Source organism: Uloborus diversus, unplaced genomic scaffold (genome assembly GCF_026930045.1).
Source record: "Uloborus diversus isolate 005 unplaced genomic scaffold, Udiv.v.3.1 scaffold_81, whole genome shotgun sequence".
In the NCBI taxonomy this organism is placed as follows: Eukaryota; Metazoa; Arthropoda; class Arachnida; order Araneae; family Uloboridae; genus Uloborus; species Uloborus diversus.
Genome location: NW_026559022.1, coordinates 110,225 through 125,774, shown reverse-complemented (window position 1 = coordinate 125,774; position 15,550 = coordinate 110,225).

Below are 15,550 nucleotides of genomic sequence, written 5' to 3'. Positions count from 1 at the left end.
TAAACAATTACCAAGGTGCATTTTTTGTTTTTATTATATTTAAAACTCCCACCGACAGAGCTCCCATAGACTAATGGCTAGAGTGTTAGGCTTCCAAGCGAGTGGCCCTGGGTTCGAGTCCCAGCCTGAACGAAAATCTTCAATGTATACTTTTAGTTTCTAATTTGAAATTTCTTCTTCTTTTTTTTAAATTTTTCTCTTTTGCGAATATTGATTATTTATGTAGGGAGAAAAATTCTGAGTCAGTTTAATTATTCGACCTGTAAATTTCAAAGTGTTTGAATCAATAATTACCAAGGTGCATTTTTTGTTTTTATTATATTTAAGACTTCCATCGACAGAGCTCCGATAGCCTAATGGCTAGACCGTTGGGTTCCTAGTGCGTGGTACTGGGTTCGAGTCCCGGCCGGAAAGGAAATCTTAAATGCAAATATTTTTTTCTAATTTTATAATTCTTTTTTTTTATTTTTCCATTTTGCGAAGTCAGTCAGTCAGTCTGACAGTCAATCAGTCAAGCACTCAGTCATTCAGTCTCAGTCAGTCAGTCCAGTCAGTCAGTCACTCAGTCAGTCAGTTAGTCCTTCAGCCAGTCAGTCAAGCAGTCAGTCATTTAGTCTCAGTCAGTCAGTCATTCAGTCAGTCAGTCAGTCAGGCAGTCAGTCAGTCAGTCAGTCGGTCAGTCCTGTGCAGTCAGTTAGTCACTAAAGCAGTCAGTCAGTCTCAGTCAGTCAGTCCAGTCCAGTCTCAGTCAGTCAGTCAGTCAGTCTCGGTCAGTCAGTCAGTCAGTCATTCAGTCAGTCAGTCAGTCAGGCAGTCAGTCAGTCGGTCAGCCTTATTCAGTCAGTCTGTCAGTCAGTCAGTCAGTCAGCCTTATTCAGTCAGTCTGTCAGTCATCCTTATTCAGTCAGTCTGTCAGTCAGTCAGTCGGTCAGTCCTGTCCAGTCAGTTAGTCAGTCAAGCAGTCAGTCAGGTAGTCAAGCAGTCAGTCAGTCAGTGTCAGTCAGTCATTTAGTCATTCAGTCAGTCAGTGAAATAGCCAGTCAGAGAGTCAAGCAGTCAGTCAGTCAGTCTCAGTCAGTCAGTTAGTCAGTCAGTCAGTCAGTCAGTCCAGTCTCAGTCAGTCAGGCAGTTAGTCAGTCAGTCTCGGTCAGTCAGTGAGTCAGTCAGTCAGTGAGTCAGTCTGTCAGTCAGGCAGTATCAGTCAGGCAGTAAGACTCCGCTCGACAGAACTCCGATAGCCTAATGGCTAGACCGCTGGTCTTCCAAGCGAGTGGCCTGGGTTCGAGTCCCAGCCGGAGCGAATATCTTCAATGTATATATTTCTTTTCTAATTTGAAAATTCTTTTTTTTTTCAATTTCTTTCCTTTGCAATTATTGATTATTTATGTAGGGAAGAAAATTCTGAGTCAGTTTAATTTTTCGACCTGTAAATTTCAAAGTGTTTGAATCAATAATTACCAAGGTGCATTTTTTGTTTTTATTATATTTAAGACTTCCATCTACAGAGCTCCGATAGCCTAATGGCTAGACCGTTGGGTTCCAAGTGTGTGGTCCTGGGTTCGAGTCCCGGCCGGAACGAAAATCTTCCATGTATATATTTCTCTTCTAATTTGAAGATTCTTTTTTTTTTCAATTTCTTTCTTTTGCAAATATGGATTATTTATGTACGGAAGAAAATTCTGAGTCAGTTTAATCATTCGACCTTTAGATTTCAAAGATTTTAGATCAATAATTACTAAGGTGCATTTTTTGTTTTTATTATAATTAAGACACCGATCAACAGAGATCCGATAGTATATTGGCGAGAGCGTTGGGCTTCCATGAGTGTCGCCCTGGGTTCAAATCCCAGCCGGAAAGGAAATCTTAAATGCAAATATTTTTTTCTAATTTTATAATTCTTTTTTTTTTATTTTTCCCTTTTGCGAAGTCAGTCAGTCAGTCTGACAGTCAATCAGTCAAGCACTCAGTCATTCAGTCTCAGTCAGTCAGTCCAGTCAGTTAGTCACTCAGTCAGTCAGTTAGTCCTTCAGCCAGTCAGTCAAGCAGTCAGTCATTTAGTCTCAGTCAGTCAGTCATTCAGTCAGTCAGTCAGTCAGGCAGTCAGTCAGTCAGTCTGTCAGTCAGGCAGTATCAGTCAGGCAGTAAGACTCCGCTCGACAGAACTCCGATAGCCTAATGGCTAGACCGCTGGTCTTCCAAGCGAGTGGCCTGGGTTCGAGTCCCAGCCTGAGCGAATATATTCAATGTATATATTTCTTTTCTAATTTGAAAATTCTTTTTTTTTTCAATTTCTTTCCTTTGCAATTATTGATTATTTATGTAGGGAGGAAAATTCTGAGTCAGTTTAATTTTTCGACACGAAGATTTCAAAGTGTTTAAATAAACAATTACCAAGGTGCATTTTTTGTTTTTATTATATTTAAAACTCCCACCGACAGAGCTCCCATAGACTAATGGATAGAGTGTTAGGCTTCCAAGCGAGTGGCCCTGGGTTCGAGTCCCAGCCTGAACGAAAATCTTCAATGAATGCTTTTAGTTTCTAATTTGAAATTTCTTCTTCTTTTTCTTTTAATTTTTCTCTTTTGCGAATATTGATTATTTATGTAGGGAGAAAAATTCTGAGTCAGTTTAATTATTCGACCTGTAAATTTCAAAGTGTTTGAATCAATAATTACCAAGGTGCATTTTTTGTTTTTATTATATTTAAGACTTCCATCGACAGAGCTCCGATAGCCTAATGGCTAGACCGTTGGGTTCCTAGCGCGTGGTACTGGGTTCGAGTCCCGGCCGGAAAGGAAATCTTAAATGCAAATATTTTTTTCTAATTTTATAATTCTTTTTTTTTTATTTTTCCCTTTTGCGAAGTCAGTCAGTCAGTCTGACAGTCAATCAGTCAAGCACTCAGTCATTCAGTCTCAGTCAGTCAGTCCAGTCAGTCAGTCACTCAGTCAGTCAGTTAGTCCTTCAGCCAGTCAGTCAAGCAGTCAGTCATTTAGTCCTTCAGCCAGTCAGTCAAGCAGTCAGTCATTTAGTCTCAGTCAGTCAGTCATTCAGTCAGTCAGTCAGTCAGTCAGTCAGTCAGTCAGTCAGTCGGTCAGTCCTGTGCAGTCAGTTAGTCACTAAAGCAGTCAGTCAGTCTCAGTCAGTCAGTCAGTCAGTCAGTCCAGTCCAGTCCAGTCTCAGTCAGTCAGTCAGTCAGTCTCGGTCAGTCAGTCAGTCAGTCATTCAGTCAGTCAGTCAGTCAGGCAGTCAGTCAGTCGGTCAGCCTTATTCAGTCAGTCTGTCAGTCAGTCAGTCAGTCAGCCTTATTCAGTCAGTCTGTCAGTCAGTCAGTCGGTCAGTCCTGTCCAGTCAGTTAGTCAGTCAAGCAGTCAGTCAGGTAGTCAAGCAGTCAGTCAGTCAGTGTCAGTCAGTCATTTAGTCATTCAGTCAGTCAGTGAAATAGCCAGTCAGAGAGTCAAGCAGTCAGTCAGTCAGTCTCAGTCAGTCAGTTAGTCAGTCAGTCAGTCAGTCAGTCAGTCAGTCCAGTCTCAGTCAGTCAGGCAGTTAGTCAGTCAGTCTCGGTCAGTCAGTGAGTCAGTCAGTCAGTATCAGTCAGTCAGTGAGTCAGTCTGTCAGTCAGGCAGTATCAGTCAGGCAGTAAGACTCCGCGCGACAGAACTCCGATAGCCTAATGGCTAGACCGCTGGTCTTCCAAGCGAGTGGCCTGGGTTCGAGTCCCAGCCGGAGCGAATATCTTCAATGTATATATTTCTTTTCTACTTTGAAAATTCTTTTTTTTTTCAATTTCTTTCCTTTGCAATTATTGATTATTTATGTAGGGAAGAAAATTCTGAGTCAGTTTAATTTTTCGACACGAAGATTTCAAAGTGTTTAAATAAACAATTACCAAGGTGCATTTTTTGTTTTTATTATATTTAAAACTCCCACCGACAGAGCTCCCATAGACTAATGGCTAGAGTGTTAGGCTTCCAAGCGAGTGGCCCTGGGTTCGAGTCCCAGCCTGAACGAAAATCTTCAATGTATACTTTTAGTTTCTAATTTGAAATTTCTTCTTCTTTTTTTTTTTAATTTTTCTCTTTTGCGAATATTGATTATTTATGTAGGGAGAAAAATTCTGAGTCAGTTTAATTATTCGACCTGTAAATTTCAAAGTGTTTGAATCAATAATTACCAAGGTGCATTTTTTGTTTTTATTATATTTAAGACTTCCATCGACAGAGCTCCGATAGCCTAATGGCTAGACCGTTGGGTTCCAAGCGCGTGGTACTGGGTTCGAGTCCCGGCCGGAACGAAAATCTTCCATGTATATATTTCTCTTCTAATTTGAAGATTCTTTTTTTTTTCAATTTCTTTCTTTTGCAAATATGGATTATTTATGTACGGAAGAAAATTCTGAGTCAGTTTAATCATTCGACCTTTAGATTTCAAAGATTTTAGATCAATAATTACTAAGGTGCATTTTTTGTTTTTATTATAATTAAGACACCGATCAACAGAGATCCGATAGTATATTGGCGAGAGCGTTGGGCTTCCATGAGTGTCGCCCTGGGTTCAAATCCCAGCCGGAAAGGAAATCTTAAATGCAAATATTTTTTTCTAATTTTATAATTCTTTTTTTTTTATTTTTCCCTTTTGCGAAGTCAGTCAGTCAGTCTGACAGTCAATCAGTCAAGCACTCAGTCATTCAGTCTCAGTCAGTCAGTCCAGTCAGTTAGTCACTCAGTCAGTCAGTTAGTCCTTCAGCCAGTCAGTCAAGCAGTCAGTCATTTAGTCTCAGTCAGTCAGTCATTCAGTCAGTCAGTCAGTCAGGCAGTCAGTCAGTCAGTCTGTCAGTCAGGCAGTATCAGTCAGGCAGTAAGACTCCGCTCGACAGAACTCCGATAGCCTAATGGCTAGACCGCTGGTCTTCCAAGCGAGTGGCCTGGGTTCGAGTCCCAGCCGGAGCGAATGTCTTCAATGTATATATTTCTTTTCTAATTTGAAAATTCTTTTTTTTTTCAATTTCTTTCCTTTGCAATTACTGATTATTTATGTAGGGAAGAAAATTCTGAGTCAGTTTAATTTTTCGACACGAAGATTTCAAAGTGTTTAAATAAACAATTACCAAGGTGCATTTTTTGTTTTTATTATATTTAAAACTCCCACCGACAGAGCTCCCATAGACTAATGGATAGAGTGTTAGGCTTCCAAGCGAGTGGCCCTGGGTTCGAGTCCCAGCCTGAACGAAAATCTTCAATGAATACTTTTAGTTTCTAATTTGAAATTTCTTCTTCTTTTTCTTTTAATTTTTCTCTTTTGCGAATATTGATTATTTATGTAGGGAGAAAAATTCTGAGTCAGTTTAATTATTCGACCTGTAAATTTCAAAGTGTTTGAATCAATAATTACCAAGGTGCATTTTTTGTTTTTATTATATTTAAGACTTCCATCGACAGAGCTCCGATAGCCTAATGGCTAGACCGTTGGGTTCCTAGCGCGTGGTACTGGGTTCGAGTCCCGGCCGGAAAGGAAATCTTAAATGCAAATATTTTTTTCTAATTTTATAATTCTTTTTTTTTATTTTTCCCTTTTGCGAAGTCAGTCAGTCAGTCTGACAGTCAATCAGTCAAGCACTCAGTCATTCAGTCTCAGTCAGTCAGTCCAGTCAGTCAGTCACTCAGTCAGTCAGTTAGTCCTTCAGCCAGTCAGTCAAGCAGTCAGTCATTTAGTCTCAGTCAGTCAGTCATTCAGTCAGTCAGTCAGTCAGTCAGTCAGTCAGTCAGTCAGTCGGTCAGTCCTGTGCAGTCAGTTAGTCACTAAAGCAGTCAGTCAGTCTCAGTCAGTCAGTCAGTCAGTCAGTCCAGTCCAGTCCAGTCTCAGTCAGTCAGTCAGTCAGTCTCGGTCAGTCAGTCAGTCAGTCAGTCAGTCGGTCAGCCTTATTCAGTCAGTCTGTCAGTCAGTCAGTCAGTCAGCCTTATTCAGTCAGTCTGTCAATCAGTCAGTCGGTCAGTCCTGTCCAGTCAGTTAGTCAGTCAAGCAGTCAGTCAGGTAGTCAAGCAGTCAGTCAGTCAGTGTCAGTCAGTCATTTAGTCATTCAGTCAGTCAGTGAAATAGCCAGTCAGAGAGTCAAGCAGTCAGTCAGTCAGTCTCAGTCAGTCAGTTAGTCAGTCAGTCAGTCAGTCAGTCAGTCAGTCCAGTCTCAGTCAGTCAGGCAGTTAGTCAGTCAGTCTCGGTCAGTCAGTGAGTCAGTCAGTCAGTATCAGTCAGTCAGTGAGTCAGTCTGTCAGTCAGGCAGTATCAGTCAGGCAGTAAGACTCCGCGCGACAGAACTCCGATAGCCTAATGGCTAGACCGCTGGTCTTCCAAGCGAGTGGCCTGGGTTCGAGTCCCAGCCGGAGCGAATATCTTCAATGTATATATTTCTTTTCTACTTTGAAAATTCTTTTTTTTTTCAATTTCTTTCCTTTGCAATTATTGATTATTTATGTAGGGAAGAAAATTCTGAGTCAGTTTAATTTTTCGACACGAAGATTTCAAAGTGTTTAAATAAACAATTACCAAGGTGCATTTTTTGTTTTTATTATATTTAAAACTCCCACCGACAGAGCTCCCATAGACTAATGGCTAGAGTGTTAGGCTTCCAAGCGAGTGGCCCTGGGTTCGAGTCCCAGCCTGAACGAAAATCTTCAATGTATACTTTTAGTTTCTAATTTGAAATTTCTTCTTCTTTTTTTTTTTAATTTTTCTCTTTTGCGAATATTGATTATTTATGTAGGGAGAAAAATTCTGAGTCAGTTTAATTATTCGACCTGTAAATTTCAAAGTGTTTGAATCAATAATTACCAAGGTGCATTTTTTGTTTTTATTATATTTAAGACTTCCATCGACAGAGCTCCGATAGCCTAATGGCTAGACCGTTGGGTTCCAAGCGCGTGGTACTGGGTTCGAGTCCCGGCCGGAACGAAAATCTTCCATGTATATATTTCTCTTCTAATTTGAAGATTCTTTTTTTTTTCAATTTCTTTCTTTTGCAAATATGGATTATTTATGTACGGAAGAAAATTCTGAGTCAGTTTAATCATTCGACCTTTAGATTTCAAAGATTTTAGATCAATAATTACTAAGGTGCATTTTTTGTTTTTATTATAATTAAGACACCGATCAACAGAGATCCGATAGTATATTGGCGAGAGCGTTGGGCTTCCATGAGTGTCGCCCTGGGTTCAAATCCCAGCCGGAAAGGAAATCTTAAATGCAAATATTTTTTTCTAATTTTATAATTCTTTTTTTTTTATTTTTCCCTTTTGCGAAGTCAGTCAGTCAGTCTGACAGTCAATCAGTCAAGCACTCAGTCATTCAGTCTCAGTCAGTCAGTCCAGTCAGTTAGTCACTCAGTCAGTCAGTTAGTCCTTCAGCCAGTCAGTCAAGCAGTCAGTCATTTAGTCTCAGTCAGTCAGTCATTCAGTCAGTCAGTCAGTCAGGCAGTCAGTCAGTCAGTCTGTCAGTCAGGCAGTATCAGTCAGGCAGTAAGACTCCGCTCGACAGAACTCCGATAGCCTAATGGCTAGACCGCTGGTCTTCCAAGCGAGTGGCCTGGGTTCGAGTCCCAGCCGGAGCGAATGTCTTCAATGTATATATTTCTTTTCTAATTTGAAAATTCTTTTTTTTTTCAATTTCTTTCCTTTGCAATTACTGATTATTTATGTAGGGAAGAAAATTCTGAGTCAGTTTAATTTTTCGACACGAAGATTTCAAAGTGTTTAAATAAACAATTACCAAGGTGCATTTTTTGTTTTTATTATATTTAAAACTCCCACCGACAGAGCTCCCATAGACTAATGGATAGAGTGTTAGGCTTCCAAGCGAGTGGCCCTGGGTTCGAGTCCCAGCCTGAACGAAAATCTTCAATGAATACTTTTAGTTTCTAATTTGAAATTTCTTCTTCTTTTTCTTTTAATTTTTCTCTTTTGCGAATATTGATTATTTATGTAGGGAGAAAAATTCTGAGTCAGTTTAATTATTCGACCTGTAAATTTCAAAGTGTTTGAATCAATAATTACCAAGGTGCATTTTTTGTTTTTATTATATTTAAGACTTCCATCGACAGAGCTCCGATAGCCTAATGGCTAGACCGTTGGGTTCCTAGCGCGTGGTACTGGGTTCGAGTCCCGGCCGGAAAGGAAATCTTAAATGCAAATATTTTTTTCTAATTTTATAATTCTTTTTTTTTATTTTTCCCTTTTGCGAAGTCAGTCAGTCAGTCTGACAGTCAATCAGTCAAGCACTCAGTCATTCAGTCTCAGTCAGTCAGTCCAGTCAGTCAGTCACTCAGTCAGTCAGTTAGTCCTTCAGCCAGTCAGTCAAGCAGTCAGTCATTTAGTCTCAGTCAGTCAGTCATTCAGTCAGTCAGTCAGTCAGTCAGTCAGTCAGTCAGTCAGTCGGTCAGTCCTGTGCAGTCAGTTAGTCACTAAAGCAGTCAGTCAGTCTCAGTCAGTCAGTCAGTCAGTCAGTCCAGTCCAGTCCAGTCTCAGTCAGTCAGTCAGTCAGTCTCGGTCAGTCAGTCAGTCAGTCAGTCAGTCGGTCAGCCTTATTCAGTCAGTCTGTCAGTCAGTCAGTCAGTCAGCCTTATTCAGTCAGTCTGTCAATCAGTCAGTCGGTCAGTCCTGTCCAGTCAGTTAGTCAGTCAAGCAGTCAGTCAGGTAGTCAAGCAGTCAGTCAGTCAGTGTCAGTCAGTCATTTAGTCATTCAGTCAGTCAGTGAAATAGCCAGTCAGAGAGTCAAGCAGTCAGTCAGTCAGTCTCAGTCAGTCAGTTAGTCAGTCAGTCAGTCAGTCAGTCAGTCAGTCCAGTCTCAGTCAGTCAGGCAGTTAGTCAGTCAGTCTCGGTCAGTCAGTGAGTCAGTCAGTCAGTATCAGTCAGTCAGTGAGTCAGTCTGTCAGTCAGGCAGTATCAGTCAGGCAGTAAGACTCCGCTCGACAGAACTCCGATAGCCTAATGGCTAGACCGCTGGTCTTCCAAGCGAGTGGCCTGGGTTCGAGTCCCAGCCGGAGCGAATATCTTCAATGTATATATTTCTTTTCTAATTTGAAAATTCTTTTTTTTTTTTTTTCAATTTCTTTCCTTTGCAATTATTGATTATTTATGTAGGGAAGAAAATTCTGAGTCAGTTTAATTTTTCGACACGAAGATTTCAAAGTGTTTAAATAAACAATTACCAAGGTGCATTTTTTGTTTTTATTATATTTAAGGGGTCTAAGGACCCTTAACCTTCGAAAATTTCGACTTTGTGTAAAAAATATATGTTATGCATATTTTAATTCTGAACAATTTGATACCTTATTTATTACCATACGCCAAAAACTTTTCAAGTTATTGTAAAAATGCGTAAACTTTCCCCGTAGAGATTTATGTTAACAGCAGCTGTTTAAGCCTCTTTTTCTCAGGTGCCGGTTTCTTTGGTTTTCTCGTTTTGCGCGCATGATATCTCAGAAAGATTCTTATATATTTCCGTAAAACTTTTCATACATGTTTGTCTGGTATATATTTATGATCTGAACCTAAATTTTAACTAAAAATGGAAATTAATATTTAAAAAAAATATTTTTTTGCCCAAAATTTTGGAAAATGTTAATTATGACTTATAAAATTTCAAAAAAATAAATAAATAATTTAAAAAAAAAATAAACAAATTTAGGTTCAGGTCATAAATATAAACCAAACAAACAAGTATGAAAAGTTTTACAGAAATATATAAGAAACTTTCTGAGATATCATGCGCGAAAAAAGAGAAAACCGAAGAAACCGGCACCTGAGAAAAAGAGGCTTAAACAGCTGCTGTTAACATAAATCTCTACGGGGAAAGTTTACGCATTTTTACAATAACTTGAAAAGTTTTTGGCGTATGGTAATAAAAAAGGTATCAAATTGTTCAGAATTAAAATATGCATAACATATATTTTTTCCAGAAAGTCGAAAATTTTGAAGGTTAAGGGTCCTTAGACCCCTTAAAACTCCCACCGACAGAGCTCCCATAGACTAATGGCTAGAGTGTTAGGCTTCCAAGCGAGTGGCCCTGGGTTCGAGTCCCAGCCTGAACGAAAATCTTCAATGTATACTTTTAGTTTCTAATTTGAAATTTCTTCTTTTTTTTTTAATTTTTCTCTTTTGCGAATATTGATTATTTATGTAGGGAGAAAAATTCTGAGTCAGTTTAATTATTCGACCTGTAAATTTCAAAGTGTTTGAATCAATAATGACCAAGGTGCATTTTTTGTTTTTATTATATTTAAGACTTCCATCGACAGAGCTCCGATAGCCTAATGGCTAGACCGTTGGGTTCCTAGCGCGTGGTACTGGGTTCGAGTCCCGGCCGGAAAGGAAATCTTAAATGCAAATATTTTTTTCTAATTTTATAATTCTTTTTTTTTTATTTTTCCCTTTTGCGAAGTCAGTCAGTCAGTCTGACAGTCAATCAGTCAAGCACTCAGTCATTCAGTCTCAGTCAGTCAGTCCAGTCAGTCAGTCACTCAGTCAGTCAGTTAGTCCTTCAGCCAGTCAGTCAAGCAGTCAGTCATTTAGTCTCAGTCAGTCAGTCATTCAGTCAGTCAGTCAGTCAGGCAGTCAGTCAGTCAGTCAGTCGGTCAGTCCTGTGCAGTCAGTCACTAAAGCAGTCAGTCAGTCTCAGTCAGTCAGTCAGTCAGTCAGTCCAGTCCAGTCTCAGTCAGTCAGTCAGTCTCGGTCAGTCAGTCAGTCAGTCATTCAGTCAGTCAGTCAGTCAGGCAGTCAGTCAGTCGGTCAGCCTTATTCAGTCAGTCTGTCAGTCAGTCAGTCAGTCAGCCTTATTCAGTCAGTCTGTCAGTCATCCTTATTCAGTCAGTCTGTCAGTCAGTCAGTCGGTCAGTCCTGTCCAGTCAGTTAGTCAGTCAAGCAGTCAGTAAGGTAGTCAAGCAGTCAGTCAGGTAGTCAAGCAGTCAGTCAGTCAGTGTCAGTCAATCATTTAGTCATTCAGTCAGTCAGTGAAATAGCCAGTCAGAGAGTCAAGCAGTCAGTCAGTCAGTCTCAGTCAGTCAGTTAGTCAGTCAGTCAGTCAGTCAGTCAGTCAGTCAGTCCAGTCTCAGTCAGTCAGGCAGTTAGTCAGTCAGTCTCGGTCAGTCAGTCAGTCAGTCAGTCAGTATCAGTCAGTCAGTGAGTCAGTCTGTCAGTCAGGCAGTATCAGTCAGGCAGTAAGACTCCGCTCGACAGAACTCTGATAGCCTAATGGCTAGACCGCTGGTCTTCCAAGCGAGTGGCCTGGGTTCGAGTCCCAGCCGGAGCGAATATCTTCAATGTATATATTTCTTTTCTAATTTGAAAATTCTTTTTTTTTCAATTTCTTTCCTTTGCAATTATTGATTATTTATGTAGGGAAGAAAATTCTGAGTCAGTTTAATTTTTTGACACGAAGATTTCAAAGTGTTTAAATAAACAATTACCAAGGTGCATTTTTTGTTTTTATTATATTTAAAACTCCCACCGACAGAGCTCCCATAGACTAATGGCTAGAGTGTTAGGCTTCCAAGCGAGTGGCCCTGGGTTCGAGTCCCAGCCTGAACGAAAATCTTCAATGTATACTTTTAGTTTCTAATTTGAAATTTCTTCTTCTTTTTTTTTTAATTTTTCTCTTTTGCGAATATTGATTATTTATGTAGGGAGAAAAATTCTGAGTCAGTTTAATTATTCGACCTGTAAATTTCAAAGTGTTTGAATCAATAATTACCAAGGTGCATTTTTTGTTTTTATTATATTTAAGACTTCCATCGAAAGAGCTCCGATAGCCTAATGGCTAGACCGTTGGGTTCATAGCGCGTGGTACTGGGTTCGAGTCCCGGCCGGAAAGGAAATCTTAAATGCAAATATTTTTTTCTAATTTTATAATTCTTTTTTTTTATTTTTCCCTTTTGCGAAGTCAGTCAGTCAGTCTGACAGTCAATCAGTCAAGCACTCAGTCATTCAGTCTCAGTCAGTCAGTCCAGTCAGTCAGTCACTCAGTCAGTCAGTTAGTCCTTCAGCCAGTCAGTCAAGCAGTCAGTCATTTAGTCTCAGTCAGTCAGTCATTCAGTCAGTCAGTCAGTCAGGCAGTCAGTCAGTCAGTCAGTCGGTCAGTACTGTGCAGTCAGTTAGTCACTAAAGCAGTCAGTCAGTCTCAGTCAGTCAGTCAGTCCAGTCCAGTCTCAGTCAGTCAGTCAGTCAGTCTCGGTCAGTCAGTCAGTCAGTCATTCAGTCAGTCAGTCAGTCAGGCAGTCAGTCAGTCGGTCAGCCTTATTCAGTCAGTCTGTCAGTCAGTCAGTCAGTCAGCCTTATTCAGTCAGTCTGTCAGTCATCCTTATTCAGTCAGTCTGTCAGTCAGTCAGTCGGTCAGTCCTGTCCAGTCAGTTAGTCAGTCAAGCAGTCAGTCAGGTAGTCAAGCAGTCAGTCAGTCAGTGTCAGTCAGTCATTTAGTCATTCAGTCAGTCAGTGAAATAGCCAGTCAGAGAGTCTAGCAGTCAGTCAGTCAGTCTCAGTCAGTCAGTTAGTCAGTCAGTCAGTCAGTCAGTCAGTCAGTCCAGTCTCAGTCAGTCAGGCAGTTAGTCAGTCAGTCTCGGTCAGTCAGTGAGTCAGTCAGTCAGTATCAGTCAGTCAGTGAGTCAGTCTGTCAGTCAGGCAGTATCAGTCAGGCAGTAAGACTCCGCTCGACAGAACTCCGATAGCCTAATGGCTAGACCGCTGGTCTTCCAAGCGAGTGGCCTGGGTTCGCGTCCCAGCCAGAGCGAATATCTTTAATGTATATATTTCTTTTCTAATTTGAAAATTCTTTTTTTTTTCAATTTCTTTCCTTTGCAATTATTGATTATTTTTGTAGGGAAGAAAATTCTGAGTCAGTTTAATTTTTCGACACGAAGACTTCAAAGTGTTTAAATAAACAATTACCAAGGTGCATTTTTTGTTTTTATTATATTTAAAACTCCCACCGACAGAGCTCCCATAGACTAATTGCTAGAGTGTTAGGCTTCCAAGCGCGTGGCCCTGGGTTCGAGTCCCAGCCTGAACGAAAATCTTCAATGTATACTTTTAGTTTCTAATTTGAAATTTCTTCTTCTTTTTTTTTTTTAATTTTTCTCTTTTGCGAATATTGATTATTTATGTAGGGAGAAAAATTCTGAGTCAGTTTAATTATTCGACCTGTAAATTTCAAAGTGTTTGAATTAATAATTACCAAGGTGCATTTTTTGTTTTTATTATATTTAAGACTTCCATCGACAGAGCTCCGATAGCCTAATGGCTAGACCGTTGGGTTCCTAGCGCGTGGTACTGGGTTCGAGTCCCGGCCGGAAAGGAAATCTTAAATGCAAATATTTTTTTCTAATTTTATAATTCTTTTTTTTTATTTTTCCCTTTTGCGAAGTCAGTCAGTCAGTCTGACAGTCAATCAGTCAAGCACTCAGTCATTCAGTCTCAGTCAGTCAGTCCAGTCAGTCAGTCACTCAGTCAGTCAGTTAGTCCTTCAGCCAGTCAGTCAAGCAGTCAGTCATTTAGTCTCAGTCAGTCAGTCATTCAGTCAGTCAGTCAGGCAGTCAGTCAGTCAGTCAGTCGGTCAGTCCTGTGCAGTCAGTTAGTCACTAAAGCAGTCAGTCAGTCTCAGTCAGTCAGTCAGTCAGTCAGTCCAGTCCAGTCTCAGTCAGTCAGTCAGTCTCGGTCAGTCAGTCAGTCAGTCATTCAGTCAGTCAGTCAGTCAGGCAGTCAGTCAGTCGGTCATTCTTATTCAGTCAGTCTGTCAGTCAGTCAGTCAGTCAGCCTTATTCAGTCAGTCTGTCAGTCATCCTTATTCAGTCAGTCTGTCAGTCAGTCAGTCGGTCAGTCCTGTCCAGTCAGTTAGTCAGTCAAGCAGTCAGTCAGGTAGTCAAGCAGTCAGTCAGTCAGTGTCAGTCAGTCATTTAGTCATTCAGTCAGTCAGTGAAATAGCCAGTCAGAGAGTCAAGCAGTCAGTCAGTCAGTCTCAGTCAGTCAGTTAGTCAGTCAGTCAGTCAGTCAGTCAGTCAGTCAGTCCAGTCTCAGTCAGTCAGGCAGTTAGTCAGTCAGTCTCGGTCAGTCAGTGAGTCAGTCAGTCAGTATCAGTCAGTCAGTGAGTCAGTCTGTCAGTCAGGCAGTATCAGTCAGGCAGTAAGACTCCGCTCGACAGAACTCCGATAGCCTAATGGCTAGACCGCTGGTCTTCCAAGCGAGTGGCCTGGGTTCGAGTCCCAGCCGGAGCGAATATCTTCAATGTATATATTTCTTTTCTAATTTGAAAATTCTTTTTTTTTCAATTTCTTTCCTTTGCAATTATTGATTATTTATGTAGGGAAGAAAATTCTGAGTCAGTTTAATTTTTCGACACGAAGATTTCAAAGTGTTTAAATAAACAATTACCAAGGTGCATTTTTTGTTTTTATTATATTTAAAATTCCCACCGACAGAGCTCCCATAGACTAATGGCTAGAGTGTTAGGCTTCCAAGCGAGTGGCCCTGGGTTCGAGTCCCAGCCTGAACGAAAATCTTCAATGTATACTTTTAGTTTCTAATTTGAAATTTCTTCTTCTTTTTTTTTAATTTTTCTCTTTTGCGAATATTGATTATTTATGTAGGGAGAAAAATTCTGAGTCAGTTTAATTATTCGACCTGTAAATTTCAAAGTGTTTGAATCAATAATTACCAAGGTGCATTTTTTGTTTTTATTATATTTAAGACTTCCATCGACAGAGCTCCGATAGCCTAATGGCTAGACCGTTGGGTTCCTAGCGCGTGGTACTGGGTTCGAGTCCCGGCCCGAAAGGAAATCTTAAATGCAAATATTTTTTTCTAATTTTATAATTCTTTTTTTTTTATTTTTCCCTTTTGCGAAGTCAGTCAGTCAGTCTGACAGTCAATCAGTCAAGCACTCAGTCATTCAGTCTCAGTCAGTCAGTCCAGTCAGTCAGTCACTCAGTCAGTCAGTTAGTCCTTCAGCCAGTCAGTCAAGCAGTCAGTCATTTAGTCTCAGTCAGTCAGTCATTCAGTCAGTCAGTCAGTCAGGCAGTCAGTCAGTCAGTCAGTCGGTCAGTCCTGTGCAGTCAGTTAGTCACTAAAGCAGTCAGTCAGTCTCAGTCAGTCAGTCAGTCAGTCCAGTCCAGTCTCAGTCAGTCAGTCAGTCAGTCTCGGTCAGTCAGTCAGTCAGTCATTCAGTCAGTCAGTCAGTCAGGCAGTCAGTCAGTCGGTCAGCCTTATTCAGTCAGTCTGTCAGTCAGTCAGTCAGTCAGCCTTATTCAGTCAGTCTGTCAGTCATCCTTATTCAGTCAGTCTGTCAGTCAGTCAGTCGGTCAGTCCTGTCCAGTCAGTTAGTCAGTCAAGCAGTCAGTCAGTCAGTGTCAGTCAGTCATTTAGTCATTCAGTCAGTCAGTGAAATAGCCAGTCAGAGAGTCAAGCAGTCAGTCAGTCAGTCTCAGTCAGTCAGTTAGTCAGTCAGTCAGTCAGTCAGTCAGTCAGTCCAGTCTCAGTCAGTCAGGCAGTTAGTCAGTCAGTCTCGGTCAGTCAGTGAG